The following is a 15,016-nucleotide window of genomic DNA, read 5'->3' as shown; positions in this document are numbered from 1 at the left end:
CAATAATAGATAGGAGGAAATGTGGAGTCTGGATTCTTTTCTAGAATGTGATGGCAATGACAGTCCTGCCAAGTGACATCACTGACATGAATGGATGACTTCAGTCACATGACTGGATGACTTCAGTCACATGACTGGATGACAGTGTAGATTCCAATGTAGAGGTTGGGGAAATAGTCTCTGAGAATCCAGCTTGAACCAACGCCCTCCTTGTTCTTCAAAAACCCAAACAGCGACCATCAGTCTCCCTCCAATCCTGTACTTGGGTTCAATGTTGCTGTTCCATTTTGCAGCAGTAGGTGTCGCTGTGATACCAGGTTCAGTTCAAGAGTCCCAACTCCAGCTCATGTTGGTGACCTCAGTGGCAGGGGAAAATGATGCTTCAGTGGATCATGTGGATCAACTCATGTCTGTCCTCACTGCTCCACAGGTCTGTCAAATGTTCTGTAAAATAGTTTGAGCCACAGCAGAGATGCTAGATTAGGAGTTGATGGGAGTTGTTGCAGATACCAGTGTCCAAAGTCCAGCTTGAACCTAGTTTGTGCCACTTATTTGTCAAGCTAGCAGAGATTCTTTTCACTGCCAAGCTAAAGTGACTTCTGTCAACAAAGGTAAACATACAAAAGGATATTTCTACTGTCAGTTCAAGATTTTTATCAAAATCCTTTTTCATAGCTTGAACCTTCCTCTTGTGTTAGCTTTCTGTTCCCATCTCTGATGTTAACAGGTCTGTTTTGACCCACATCTTCAATCAGCTGTAAAATAAACTAAAAACAATTTTCTATCATCCAAGTTGTTTCCCATCTCCTGGTTACCTTGTTAGGCTTCCTTATCCATGGAAATATTGATGGGAATATTTTGTTGTAGGCCTCTGGACCTTTTTTTAGTCAGTAAACCCTCGATTTCAGTTAAAAAATGATCAAATGAACCTCAAGAAAATCATAGAAATAAACAAAAGGTTGTTGTGTTTCCTGACCATTACTGAGGGGTGTTAGAACACATCTCTGACATGGATTGGTTTGATTTATTCTTCATTTTAATATTATTAACTATTGTAACATCCATGGTGTTATGGGTCAGTTTCGACCCTCATATATTTACTTCAACAAAAAGGCAAAAAGTTCTCTTTTTTCAGCAATAGAACTTTAATACAAACACAAAATGAAAAGCAGAAATGGAGTGACTGCAGGAACAGGAGCTCCATGGAGCTCAAAGGAGTGATCACTCTCAACTTTGAGCAGTCCTGTTCAGAGTTTTCCAACAGGGCTTTGAGAGACCAAGAGTTCCCCAGAGCTGCAAGGAGGAACAAGAAGGAGACTTGGAAAAAGAAGGGAGGGAAACCTGCTGATGTGTTATGAACTTAAGTCACATAAAGTTCTCCATTTATTGAGTTTGTATTTTAAAACTTAATTGTGCAGTTCAGTGTTGAACAATAAAGAATGTGTTTATTGGTGATAAAGCATTTCAAGCTTTAAGTAGGAGGAATTGCTTTCTTGATCACCCCTTGACTAAAAACACCTACAAAATAAAACACACCACTGCTGTGGGCACCCACCTCATGGGAGTCAGGCCCCTGGTGGTCATGGCCCCCAGGAGCCGTGGTGGGCGTCCCTGATTTTCATTTCTGAAAGGTGGCAACCTGACAGCAAACAAACCCATCCTCTGAACCAGGAGTCTCAGTTGAGGCTGCATCTGAAACCAAAGACTGTGTATGAATAACTGTCAACCCACATTCTTTGTCTGGACTAAAAGTTAATTAGTTAACAGTTAGCTTAGCTACCTGTGGTCAACTACTGATTTAAAAAAGGTCCAGAGGCCCACAACAAAATATTCAAGTCATCCAGTCATGTGACTGAAGTCATCCAGTCATGTGACTGAAGTCATCCATTCATGTCAGTGATGTCACTTGGCAGGACTGTCATTGCCGTCACTTTCTAGAAAAGAATCCAGACTCCACATGTTGCTCCCATGATAACTGATGGACCTCTGGTTGGAGGCTGGACGATGATGTTTGGACTTGAAGGAAAACTCCTTGAAAGTCCCACAATAAGAAGTAGCTGAATCTGACAGGTGAAGGTTTGGAACTACAAGATGGTTGATGTTTTCTTGACTTGATGCTCTGACTGTCAGGGTAGATGACAGCTTCTTTCTGCTGCTGCATCTGAGTGGCTATGATTGGAGGTTTTACCTCCCAAGGTTGTCTGGTTCCAGGGGAAATTTGAAAATTCCAGTCCCCAACCTTGGCTGTTCTGAAACTCTTCTCCTGAATCACTCCTGAGCTGCAGAAAGAAAAAATACCAGTGCCCAACCAGATCAACTTCATGGCTGCTCACAGCCTCAGACACTTGATTTCCATCAATCTGGAGCCAAGAAGGCCCTCACCTGTGGTTCTCCTCCAGGAGGGTCCAGGTTCTGCCATTGTGGCTCCTTGTGCCACTGCCAGAGAGCCTCAGCTGCACACTGCAACATTTCAACAGGAGATTTATATTCCTTCAAATGTCCTGACATCTTATTCCAATGGTTCTGTTCCATATTTATATTTTAAAATCAATCACACAATGAAAGCTGCCACAGCTGGTTTAAGAGAGAGAACACGCTAAGAGATTTGAAACCAGTAAAATATGCTTTTCTGTGTGCAAACTAGTGAGGGGCGTGGAAGGATATTTTACCACCAATACAGAACCCAAACTTTAGTCATGTGATGAGATGGGGACTGTGAAGAGTGATTATGAAGTTAATGGACAAAATGTGAATTGAAATAAAATACATTAAAAAATACTAAATAAACAAATAAATAAAAGAAGGAGCACAAATGACATTTTTTTCTGCACAAATTTACTGGTATTTGACTGCATTTTTGGTTCATGAGTAGATGAAAGAGTATCACATATATATTATATACATGTGATACATGCACGTGGCTTTGGACAAAAGCTTAAAGAAATTGTAGACGTACCAAGTGGACTGTTTCAGGTTTCTTGAAGATGCTTCAGCTCACATCCAAGAGGTGTCTTCAGTTTTCTTCTCTGATGGGAGGATTTATGGCTCTGTGGGGGCGGGACCTTCTACAGAGGTGATTGACACATGTGAGCTCTGGGTGTAAGAGTTGTTTTGGTCAGGTTGTGAAAGGGAAGTTGACTCAACTGGTATCTGTGTCAGTTAAAAGCCTCACAGTAATTCCATAATGTAGGAGTAGAAACTAGAGTCACTTGCGACGAGGATGGGATTCGAACCCATGCGTGCAGAGCACAATGGATTAGCAGTCCATCGCCTTAACCACTCGGCCACCTCGTCTGCTGAGTGTGACCCTGACTTTTTAAACAGCTGAACTCTTTAGAGCCTATTTGTCAGAAATGGACCCAGCAGGAGCCACTGAACACAACTCTGACATAATCAGGCTTCTTCCCAGCAGCATCGTGCTACAGAAGGCAGAATACAGACCATCGATACATCATCAGAGTGAACACCAGCTGATGTTTACAAGTTTAATTCACCTTTTACTACAAAATGACATCCAAGCTCAGATTCTCTTGTCCTGATTGAACAAGTAAATGTTTAAGAAGATGAGAGTACCAGACTTTTTCATCCAAGGAAACAAGCATCCTATCACTGTCCTATGCAGAGTTTCTTTTCAAAAAAAAAGTGAGACAACCTCAAGATTTTCTTTTCCTCTTGTTGGATTTTGCCACAGAGAATCAGAGCCAATCAAAAGCTTGTTGGACTTTAATGTTGGAGGACTGAACAAGTCATGACATCATCAGTTTTACCTTCACAGGTGCTTCATTTACTTTACTTTCAATTTTACAGAGGTAGAACCTGAAATCTGAAGGCAGAGGAGAAGTCCACGAAGAGAAGGTGGACATAGGAGTTCCTGCTCTCCAGATGGATGAGGGCTGCGTGGACCACTGATGAAATGACGTCATCAGTGGAGCAGTTTTGCCTGTAGGCGTACTGGTGGGGGGTCCACAGAGATGTCGATGGAGGCGTCTATGTGGGCCTTGACCAGCCTCTCAAATACTTCATGACTACTGGGGTGAGTGCAATGGGTCAGTAGTCATTTGGGCCTGTCACTGTGGAGCACTTGGGGACAGGGACAATAGTGGCAGTCTTTAGGCAGGTGGGGACAGGTGACAGCGCCAGTGAGGTGTTGAAGATGTCTGCCAGCACCTCAGACAGCTGTTGTGCACAGTCCTTCAGTACTCACCCTGGGATGTTGTCTGGGCGTGCAGCTTTGCGAGGGTTGATTCCCTGAAAGGTCTTCCTCACGTCTGCTGCGGTCACACTGAGGGGCGTGTCGTCAGGTGGTAGTGTGACTCTGGTGCTGGGGGGGGGGGGGGGGGGGGGGTCAGGGTCCTCGAAGCGGAGAAGAATCTGATTGAAGGAGTGAGGCGCTGGACCTGCTCTACTTGTGAAGTGTCATGAGATTTTAAAACTCAACTTTAAAAACTAGACTTTAAAAATAAAACTTACAACTTAAATGGAAACTGTCTGGGGGGGGGGGGTGTAGCCTCCATCAGGTATGTGTTTGATGTCTGAATTCTGTCTTTGATCTCTGGGTTCTGAGCATTGATCTCCTGCTTCAGTCTTTGATCTCTGACTGATCCTAAACTAATCAAAGGATCACATCAGCACATTGGTCCAGTCTACAGATGGTGATTTTACCTATTTGAAGCCTTATTTTGTGTTTGATGGACATTTTTAAAATCACTAATGACTTTTTGACTGAACATCCTGGACACTGTGGTGCCTGGTGAGGAGACAACTTGGGTACAAAGTAGAAGAGGAGGGTTTTTGGAGAAGGGATATTTTTGCAGTGTTCCAAGTCAATAATAACTGTGGCAAAATGTCATCATTTTTCAAAATGTCCTCACTAAGATGGTTTGTAATTCTGTCTCTCCCTCATCCTCAGCTGCTGCAGCACTTTAAAGAAAACCTTTGACTCGTGGATCTAACAAAGATCAGATGTTGTCTCCTCCAGAACATCAACACTTTAACGTTGTTGGCAGGACTCCAACCTGAGCAGGGAGACCCCAATGGATTTCTAGTCCATCGCCTTCACCACTCGGCCACAACAACCACATTCACACACACATTTGTAAAAGATTCACATTTACACAATTCTTTAAAATTGTGTCACAAGCCCATTTGTGTGAGGTCCTATTTTCTCTTTTTCAGCATTCCTTTGTTTCCAGGTCTCTAATAAGTGCAGAATTACAAAGACAAGCAAGCTTGATCCATCCTGGGCAGGTGATAGGAGCCATTGACCACTGGCCAGAGACCCTGGCACAGACGTTGGGGATGGATAGAGAGCATTTCTACAATTATATTCTACATTTATAGAATTCTACAATCCTACAATTTCATTGAGCAGACGCTTTTGTCCAAAGCCACTTGCATATGTTTTTGGTGAGTTTGGCTCCTGAGCTCAAGACAGTTGTGACTAATAAAGGACAGCTTCAAATGCAGGAGGGAGAGAATGACAAAAAGATGGGGAACAAGATGAGGGTGAAAGACAAGCAGAGAGAAAGACAGAGGGACAGGGGGATTGAAGACAGACACACAACCAACAACAGCAACAGCAGCAATAATAGTATTTATATTGTCCAGCTCAGTTGGGAGAGCGTTAGACTGAAGCTCTGAAGGTCCCTGGTCCGATCCCAGGTTTCAGCAGAGGAACAGCATTGACTTTACTTTCCAGTGGAGGAACTGCAGACATGAAGGAAACTACCATCTTGTCCTGTGCATTCTTATGACATTCAAGACATTTTTGGAGCCTCTTGTTGGATTTTGCCACAGAGAATCAGAGCCAATCAAAAGCATGGTGGATTTAAACATGGAGGATTTAACAAGTCAAGAAAGCATCAGTTTGACCTTCACAGGTGTTTCTTTTCCTGTCTAAATGCTGTAGAAAGAACCTGAGTAGCTCAGACGGTAGAGCATCAGACTTTTAATCTGAGGGTCCAGGGTTCAAGTCCCTGTTCAGGTGCTGTGGATGTTCCAGTGTTTGACAACATGGTACTGGATGAAGTTTAGTGTTGAACAAACTGTCAACATTAAAAGTAGAAGTGTTCTTGTCTTGCCATTGTGAGACTTTCGCTCGGGGCCGGCTCTACGCAGGGGCAAGAGGGGGCAACGCCCCTCAAACAGATGTCCTGCCCCCTCAAATCAAACTTTTAGAAGTGAAAAATCCGCTGATAGAAACACACGTCAATCAGCCCCCTCTCTTCTCTCATGTCGGTGCAGTGTGTGTCCTCACACAGCCTGCTGTCAGGACTCCGCGCCCCTCTGTAAACATCCAATCACTGTGAGTATGCAAATGAGGCAAGACGCAGCCAGAGAGTGTCAAGTCAGCGGGGTAGGAGTTGGAAGAAGCAGTAAAAACTCCACCAAACTCGTCGTAGCGACCCGTGATATAACTAATGATTGACAACAACTCAAATAATAGTTAATATAACATTCATATATACATTTGTGCAGTCAAATGGGGAATAGTCTGCTGTTTTTTTACCCACTGGGAGCATTTCTCAAGTCACAAGCACATCTGTACACTGCATCTAACAGACTGAGGACAAATGAGCGGTGTCTGCCGGACCCCTACGTGAAGCCCCGCCCCTCTGCACAGTTTTGTTTCAAACTGCTCAGGGAAATAATTTTAAAAAAAGAATTCAATAAATAAATAAAGAAGATGTTTTTCTCAAAACTTCACTTTGCACTCCACCTTTCAGCTGCTCACAAAGAGAGAGTTAATGCTGCGAGATGCATCCTTTTTTCAGAGCATTTAAAACAAGTGTTGCTCCTCTTGCATGTACTAAAAGCAGTAGCAGTGATGCTGCTGCTAGTACTAGTGCATCAGAGGCAGTAGCTAGCATAAATACACCTGTACCATCAGCAAGCACTGCTTCTCCTGTTCCTCCTCCCTCAACATGTGCTGCCTTAAAGCCCCTTGCTCAGCTACCTAGTGACTTAAATGTCAATGCACCATCCCAGCCAATACTGGGTAGCTACCCAAAGCGTGCATTTGGTGCGACATTCAGGTCATTCAATCCTGCCTGGTACCGCTCACGACCATGGCTGGAGTACTCTGTTGTGCGGGACGCATGCTTCTGTTTCCCCTGTCGGAAATATGGTAGCTCTGCTAATGAGAGGGATGTTGTTTTTACCCTTACTGGTTTTAACAATTGGAAAGCAGCACTCGAACGAGACATGGGGCTACAGAGGCATGTGTCCAGCCACAACCATGTGCACTCTTCCACCACCTGGACTCAGCACAAAAGCAGAGAGGCTACAGGGGGTACTGTTGACTCTCTGTTGGTTGGTAAAACCCAACTTGAAAAAAAATCATTATTATGTCAAGAGTGTGGGCAGTGCTATTAAGTTTCTCTGTGTGAATGAGTTGGGGCTCCGTGGGACTGCAGAAACTTTGAGACATGATGCAGGTGGTGATGATGTTGCTTCAGGGCTTTTTCTGAAACTCATGGAGTATACATGAGAGAAGGATGAGAAGCTAGCAAGCATTGCTAAGGGTATCCCAAAGAATGCAAAATACACATCTAAGGATATCCAAAATGAAATGATCCAAACACTGGCAGACATGGTGCTTGCAGAGGTCAGGAAAAAATATGAAAATGCTGATTCTGCAGGGTTTTGCCTCAAATTTTTGCAATTGCATGCAGTTGCACATTGCAACTTTGCAATGTGGAAAATTTGTCTGTGATGATTAGATTTGTCAGCAATTCCATGCCAGAGGAGCATCTTATTGGGTTGCTTGACTTGCATCAACTTGATGCAGAGTACATCACGTCTGAAATACTGACACACCTTTCTGATGCTGGCTACAGTGCTGACAACACACTTAGCCAGTGTTATGATGGAGCTTCTGTGATGAGTGGGATAAGAGGTGGTGTACAAGCTCTGCTGCAAAACAAGCTTGCTAGGTATATCCCAGACATCCACTGCTACAACCATCAACTGCACTTAGTGGTTGTGCATGCCATCCAGAGTGAACCATGTGCAAAGAGATTTTTTGACCTCTCTAGTTCATTGTACAAGTTTTTTCAGCAAAAGGCTGCTTGAAATCCGATGGACAAGCCACTATGAGGTGACAAGGTGCATTGTTGACAATCAAGACCATATTGTCAGTATCCTATCTGAGTTGACAGAGGATGATAGTGCTGCTGTTGACCTGTGGACCGAGGCATCGGGCCTGCTGTGTCAAATTAAGAGGCATCACTTCTTTGAGACTGGAAAGTTTCTAGTGCGGGTGCTTGGTGTCTTGAAACGAGCAAATGCAATTCTACAGTCTCAGTCTGTGGATATGTGCAGTGCTTCTGAGGTTGTTGGTGCAGCACTGGAGTCCTTAAAAAGCCTCCGTGAAGATGAGGATTGGGGAGAGTCATCTCAGTCAGCTGCTGGGGATGATGCACCGCCTCCAAAGAGAAGGAGGACAATGAGCAAATGTCTTGGTCAAAGTGTTGTGCTCTCAACTGTGGGCCATACAGACTCGGACGATCCAACCATTTCCCTCTCTCAGTCTCTGAAAAGATCTCTGCTCAACATCCTTGACAGGGCCATTTCAGAAATGGAGAATAGATTTTCTCAGAAGAACGTTGAGCTGATGAGAGCCATATCTAGTCTTGCACCCAAATCCAGCACATTTCTAGATTCAACCGTGTTGCATCCTCTGTCTGCGCTGGCTGGCACTGTGGCAGATAATCTAAAAAATGAAATTCTTGTGGCAAAACAGATGTTGCTCAAGAAATGTCCAAATGAAACAGACCTATCCACTGTCTGTAAACACCTACAGGAGTACAAGGAAGCTTTTCCTGAGTTGCATAAATTGTATGTAACAGCCCTGGTAATTGGTGTGTCTTCAGCATCGTGTGGGCATTCCTTCTCCACATTGTCACGGGTCCTAACCCCTTATCGTCGCACCATGTTACACAAGCGAAAGATAAATTTGGTCATCTTAGCCCATGAGAAGTCCATAACCAGTAACTTGGATATGGATGAATTTGTGAGAGTTTTTGCACAAGGAAACAGGAGACTGGTGTTGTAGAGTGGAGTGGGGAGAAAAAATAGTGAGAAAGGAGGAGATTTTAGTTATTAAGTTGCCAATAAAAAAAAAATTAGTTTGAGAACTTGATGTTTGGTGATTTTTTTTCATAAGACTTCCTTTCAGTTTTGTAAATATTGATGATAGTGACAAGTCTTTCCTTTAGCTTGAAATGTATTTGAGAATTTGGCCATCCAGTTAAGATTAATGTTATGTTGTTGCTTGGTTGTTAAAATCTGGATGAAGGATATTTTATTTTACTTTTCATTTATTTATTTCATTTATTTTTCAGTTCCCCCCCTGAGGGATTGCCACCTTATTGTGGTCAGGGGGTTTGCGTGCCTCAGTGACCCTAAGAGCTATACCAGCAGAAGCTTTAGTCTTCAGGTGGGACACCCAAGCTGGACAGGTCTTAGTGTAGAGGCCTGACAGAGTGCAATCCACTTCTCCAGGTTGAGATCTGGACACACAGCTAACAACTGCCGTGAAGAAAACACTAACAGTGTTAAAAATGTGTAAAAAAAAAAGAAAGAAAAAAGAACATGCCCCCTTCACATTTCTGACTGCCCCCTCTTATGTGCATTCCTAGAACCGGCCCTGCTGTCGCTGCAGGTCAAATGTGAAGAACCAGCATCTCCCATTTTGCAAAAAGTTAAATTTTTCTAACTGTTCAATTGGAAAGTATTGTAGCGTCCGTCAGGGCGTGTCGAAATGATGAAGGAGGCTTTCACCAGTTGACCATTTATTTTTGGTAACAGTAATGGTTACTGTCGGCCGCAACCACGCCAAAAAGAACAAAAACAATGTCAATTCACGATCTTTCAGCAAGCGCTCTCTCCTCTCTCTCTCTGCTCTCCCACCCAAGCGCACACGCAGCACACACGCACTCGTCTCTCTCACACGCTTACGCCCCCCGCCCCTTACCAACTCAATTGATTAACACAGAATATAGAACTTTACAACAGTTACAACATGAACACTAACGCAGGGTCGTTACAGTATTTTCAGATTGAAGAAGTGCTCAAGAGAAACAGGAAAATCCCTCTCAGCACAGCAAACTCCACCCATCAATCCATTTTCTACACTTTTCGACACTTCTTCTGCCACTAGATGGCAGTACCTGTGACCAAATCACAACTGAAGCACTTTTGTGCTTCCTATGGACTTTTCCTTAATTAAGTCTAAATTCTTGCTTGTGTTGTATGTCGCTTTGGACAAAAGCGTCTGCTAAATGAAATTGTAGAATTGTAGAAGTGTTCTTGTCTTGCCACTGTGAGACTGTCACTAGAAAACTGACCAATAATAATTTCATGTGGCATGCAATTAACAAAGGACCACAAATAACACTGGTCAAGTTAATTTTATTTATTTTGCGCCAAATCACAACAAAAGTTATCTCATGACTCTTTACAGGTAGAGCAGGTCCAGTACCAAACTCCTTCAATGAATCTACACCCAACAATTCTCCATCAGCAAGCACATCCTGCAACAGTGGTGACAAAACCTTTAAACAGGCAGGAACATCGAGCATCAAGGTGATACCTTCCAGGGTACCGATCTCATGAGATAAACTTGCAAAGTGTCATGAGATAACTTCTGTTGTGATTTGGCATTTATGAATAAAATTGACTTGACTTGACTTGGAAGTTAGAATTAAATTTAAAGTAGAAAAGTCTTCCCTCTTCAATCCTGTCACTAAGTGTTGTAAACTGTTTCAAACAAATTCTACTGTTCAACAGTTCAAGTGTTTCTAATGAAGCTGAATGTGCTCTGTTCTACTTTCCTCAATTGTGTTTCTTTCATGTCCTCCTGAGATCAAAGACAGAATTCTAGGTACTGTCAAAGCCCTGATGACATCATCAGGAATTCTGACTTTGATCTGGAGACTCTTGCTTTAACCTGAATTTGATCTGACTGAAGTTTTAGTTTAGGTTGCATGATCCACATTCTAATTCTTCCTGTCCCTCTTTAGGAGTCAATGAGAATAGTAGTGTATATAATAATGTATATACAACCTTGTAGTATCTTTCCAAAGCTTTTAGTATTTCATCTTGTTTCTACTTGTAGTTTTAGTGTCTGGATCTTTTCTTTTTATATCCTGCTGTCTGCTCTTTGCTTTTGGAGCTTCCTTCAACAACTACCAAGCCTCCTGGGTACTGTAGGAAACATGGTCAAGTTCTTCTTACTTTTGCAGTAACGTCCTGCTCACATTGGTCTGTCTTCATTTTGACTCCTCCCACTGCCACAATGACCAGCCTTTATACACTTGGTGACTGGGGCCCTGGTTGCTGCAGGCCTCAACACCAGCCTGTGGTTGTGAGCAGGGCAGAACAGAACTGACAGTATCTCACATGCAGGACCTGGGTCAGCACCTGGTGCCAGCTGGGGCACCGCTTTAACCTGGACGCCCTGGAAGATCTTCTCCAGGAACTCGCCTTTTTGGTTCCATCAAGGCCTGTGAGGATGGTGAAGAGTGATCCACCACCAGGCACCACAGTCAGCAGCAGCCATTTTGTTCCACTAGAATCAAGTATGATAGTGAAAGACTGGTGAGTACTTGCTAACTAACACTTCCTGTTTTTATTGCTATTCTTCCATGAATGTGCTCTTGTTGGCTTGTCCCCAACCACAGTTTCAAAGCCATGATGACATCTTTCATGAACAATCAGACTTATTTTTTCTCTATTTGGAAAAATAAGGTTTCAACTGACATGGCTGGCCAACGTCCTGGAGTTAATTCAGCCTGTAGAACCAGGTGCTGGTTCCTTCTATTACCAGGCAGGAACAGGCAGCAGATCCAAGATCAGTAGGCGAAGATGTCTGCTTTGACTGGTAGGAGGAAAGAGAGCAGGAGAGCTGGTCAGAGACAAAGACAGATAATGAAGAAGGACTGCTGTATTCTGCTAGCACATGCTAGTCACAGTCAGAGATAATGAGTCTCAGCAGGTAAAGATTCATCACTGATTTCAGAAGATAATTGGACGTTCACTGGAAGATTATGAATGTTTGTGGGTCAGAGGTGAAAAGAGTACAAGTGCACCTGTTGTGTGTGATGGGGCACCAACATGCAAGAAGTTTTATACATTTTGAGCGAAAAAGCGTGAATCTTCAAGAAAAGAATTAAAATTATTTAATCAACAATGAAGCCTCTGTAATAAAACACAAGGAACAACTGATTACATCACCATTGACTTCACACTGATAACCAGGAGGTAACATGGTAGTCAGAGCAGCAATGGTCAGGTCTGTGGACTCAGAAGACAATTCTTCTTCTGGTCCTGGGTTTGAAGCCATCGGTGGAAGACAGAGGAGAGGCCATGTGAGACCTGCCACACCTCTTCAGTGACCCTATAATGGCAGTGGTGGGATTTGAACCCACGCCTCCTCAGAGACTGGAGCCTTAATCCAGCGCCTTAGACCGCTCGGCCACACTACCTTTTTCCTTTTAATTTTCCATGATGGAATACAACTCAACTCAGGTGGTTTTCAGTTGTCTGAAGATTGGAGCACCATGAACCCAGAGGCTGATTTCTTGAAACCATCAATGAAACTCTGCATTCACTTCTTCTTCATGTTAAATGATGTTTTGATTTATTCTTCTGGAATCATCTGAACAAACCCTCCCTCAACACAGTGAAGCAAAACTATTTGGCCTTCATCTGACAGGATGAGTTTCTTTTCCCAGTGATTCCATTGATAAAGTGAAAGCTTTGCAGCTCTCACTGGAAAGTCCTGAGGCTCGTCCCATTCTGAAGCAGGCAGTTGCTCCCTGCCAGCCGACACTTTCACTCTCTTGTGTAGGAGTGAAGAACAAAATCAAAATAAAGAATCATCACTCTTTCATTGGGGCTCCTTTCTCCTTTTTCTGATACAGAAATTCAACAGCTTCTGTCATTTAGTTTCCAGGAAATGTTGATGACACACTGGGATTTTTTGTTCTCCTGCTGTCACTGTCAAGTGTCAGCTTAACATGTGAGAGGTAGCAGGATCCATGCATGTGTTCATGTTTACAGCAGACAAGGAGGAAACCTTGGAGAATTTCAGTTACTTTTATCAAAGTTGCTCACTTCAACTTCTCAATATAAAGGAGGGTGGTACACAATAATAGATAGGAGTAAATGTGGAGTCTGGATTCTTTTCTAGAATGTGAAGGCAATGACAGTCCTGCCAAGTGACATCACTGACATGAATGGATGACTTCAGTCACATGACTGGATGACTTCAGTCACATGACTGGATGACAGTGTAGATGCCAATGTAGAGGTTGGGGAAATAGTCTCTGAGAATCCAGCTTGAACCAACGCCCTCCTTGTTTTTCAAAAACCCAAACAGCTACCATCAGTCTCCCTTTAATCCTGTACTTGGGTTCAATGTTGCTGTTCCATTTTGCAACAGTAGGTGTCGCTGTGATACCAGGTTCAGTTCAAGATTCCCAACTCCAGCTCATGTTGGTGACCTCAGTGGCAGGGTAAAATGATGCTTCAGTGGATCATGTGGATCAACTCATGTCTGTCCTCACTGCTCCACAGGTCTGTCAAATGTTCTGTAAAATAGTTTGACCACAGCAGAGATGCTAGATTAGGAGTTGATGGGAGTTGTTGCAGATGCCAGTGTCCAAAGTCCAGCTTGAACCCAGTTTGTGCCACTTATTTGTCAAGCTAGCAGAGATTCTTTTCACTGCCAAGCTAAAGTGACTTCTGTCAACAAAGGTAAACACACAAAAGGATATTTCTACTGTCAGTTCAAGATTTTTATCAAACTCCTTTTTCATAGCTTGAACCTTCCTCTTGTGTTCGCTTTCTGTTTCCATCTCTGATGTTAACAGGTCAGTTTTGACCCACGTCTTCAATCAGCTGTCAAATAAATTAAAAACAATTTTCTATCATCCAAGTTGTTTCCCATCTCTTGGTTTCCTTGTTAGGCTTCCTTATCCATGGAAATATTGATTGGAATATTTTGATGTGGGCCTCTGGACCTTTTTTTAGTCAGTAAACCCTCGATTTCAGTTAAAAAATGATCAAATGAACCTCAAGAAAATAATAGAAATATACAAATGTTGTTGTGTTTCCTGACCATTACTGAGGGGTGTTAGAACACATCTCTGACATGGATTGGTTTGATTTATTATTCATTTCAATATTATTAACTATTGTAACATCCATGGTGTTATGGGTCAATTTCGACCCACATATATTTACTTCAAGAAAAAGGCAAAAAAGTCTTTTTTTCAGCAACAGAACTTTAATACAAACACAAAATGAAAAGCAGAACAAGCCAGAACCCAAAATATGGATTTGCAAGGTCGAACAAACAACAACCAGTCAAGCAAATCAAACCAACAGAAACCAACTACTGGTTCTAAAACCAGTAAAAAACAAAAAAAGAGGAAAAGTCTCTGTGTGTAAGAACATGCATGTGTATGTGTGTGTGTTTAGATGTGTGTGACACACTTCATTTTTTGACAACATGAGCCAACAGTGGTGGTGTCTGTCAAAGAGGTGGAGCTCTGTCCTTCACCTAAAGGCACGCTTAAGATTTCAGCAGGCAGCTCAGGTCTAGTTTTCTTCACTGTGCCACCATGATAAGTTTCCTCCTGAGAAGTTCTTGTCCAAGGTCATGGCTGGTAAAAGAATTGTCACCAGTGACATTGGGACCCTGCAGGGGGGGGGCCCTGGGCTCTGGTGCCGACAATTCACGCCGGTCCCCCGGTGGGGTCCTGCGGTGGGGGCTGGGGCATATTTACCTCCAGACGATGGGAGGAGGGTGGGGAAGGAAGGTTAGGTGGGGTTGGAGAGGGAGGGGGGTCGGGGGGAGGGGGAGGGGGGTCGGGAGGGAGGGAGGAAGGTAAGGCGCTGGAGAGTGAGGTAGAGGTGGATTGCTTGTCGCCTGGGACTTGCTGGCCTGGGGCCCTGCCGCTCCCCCAGGGGGGTCGCACCCACATTTGGGAGGGGTTTGCTAACCTCG

The 15,016-nt window shown here is 43.4% G+C and overlaps 3 non-coding genes across 3 annotated transcripts; 1 reads left to right on the top strand and 2 right to left on the bottom strand.

Moving 5' to 3' along the window:
- Positions 1-3,212: 3,212 nt before the first annotated feature.
- On the bottom strand, positions 3,213-3,294 carry trnas-gcu (transfer RNA serine (anticodon GCU)). Its single transcript has one exon. It is a non-coding gene; the product is annotated as a tRNA-Ser (tRNA).
- Positions 3,295-5,913: 2,619 nt separating this feature from the next.
- Positions 5,914-5,986, top strand: trnak-uuu (transfer RNA lysine (anticodon UUU)). Its single transcript has one exon. It is a non-coding gene; the product is annotated as a tRNA-Lys (tRNA).
- A 6,420-nt stretch (positions 5,987-12,406) lies between these two features.
- trnal-aag (transfer RNA leucine (anticodon AAG)) lies at positions 12,407-12,488 on the bottom strand. Its single transcript has one exon. It is a non-coding gene; the product is annotated as a tRNA-Leu (tRNA).
- Between the last annotated feature and the right edge of the window lie 2,528 nt (positions 12,489-15,016).

This window comes from Aulostomus chinensis, chromosome 4 (genome assembly GCF_037954235.1).
Source record: "Aulostomus chinensis isolate RoL2024-O1b breed Wild chromosome 4, RoL_Achi_v1.0, whole genome shotgun sequence".
NCBI lineage: Eukaryota > Metazoa > Chordata > Actinopteri > Syngnathiformes > Aulostomidae > Aulostomus > Aulostomus chinensis.
The sequence above is the reverse complement of the archived record's forward strand: the minus strand, read 5'-3'. Positions and strand labels throughout refer to the sequence as shown.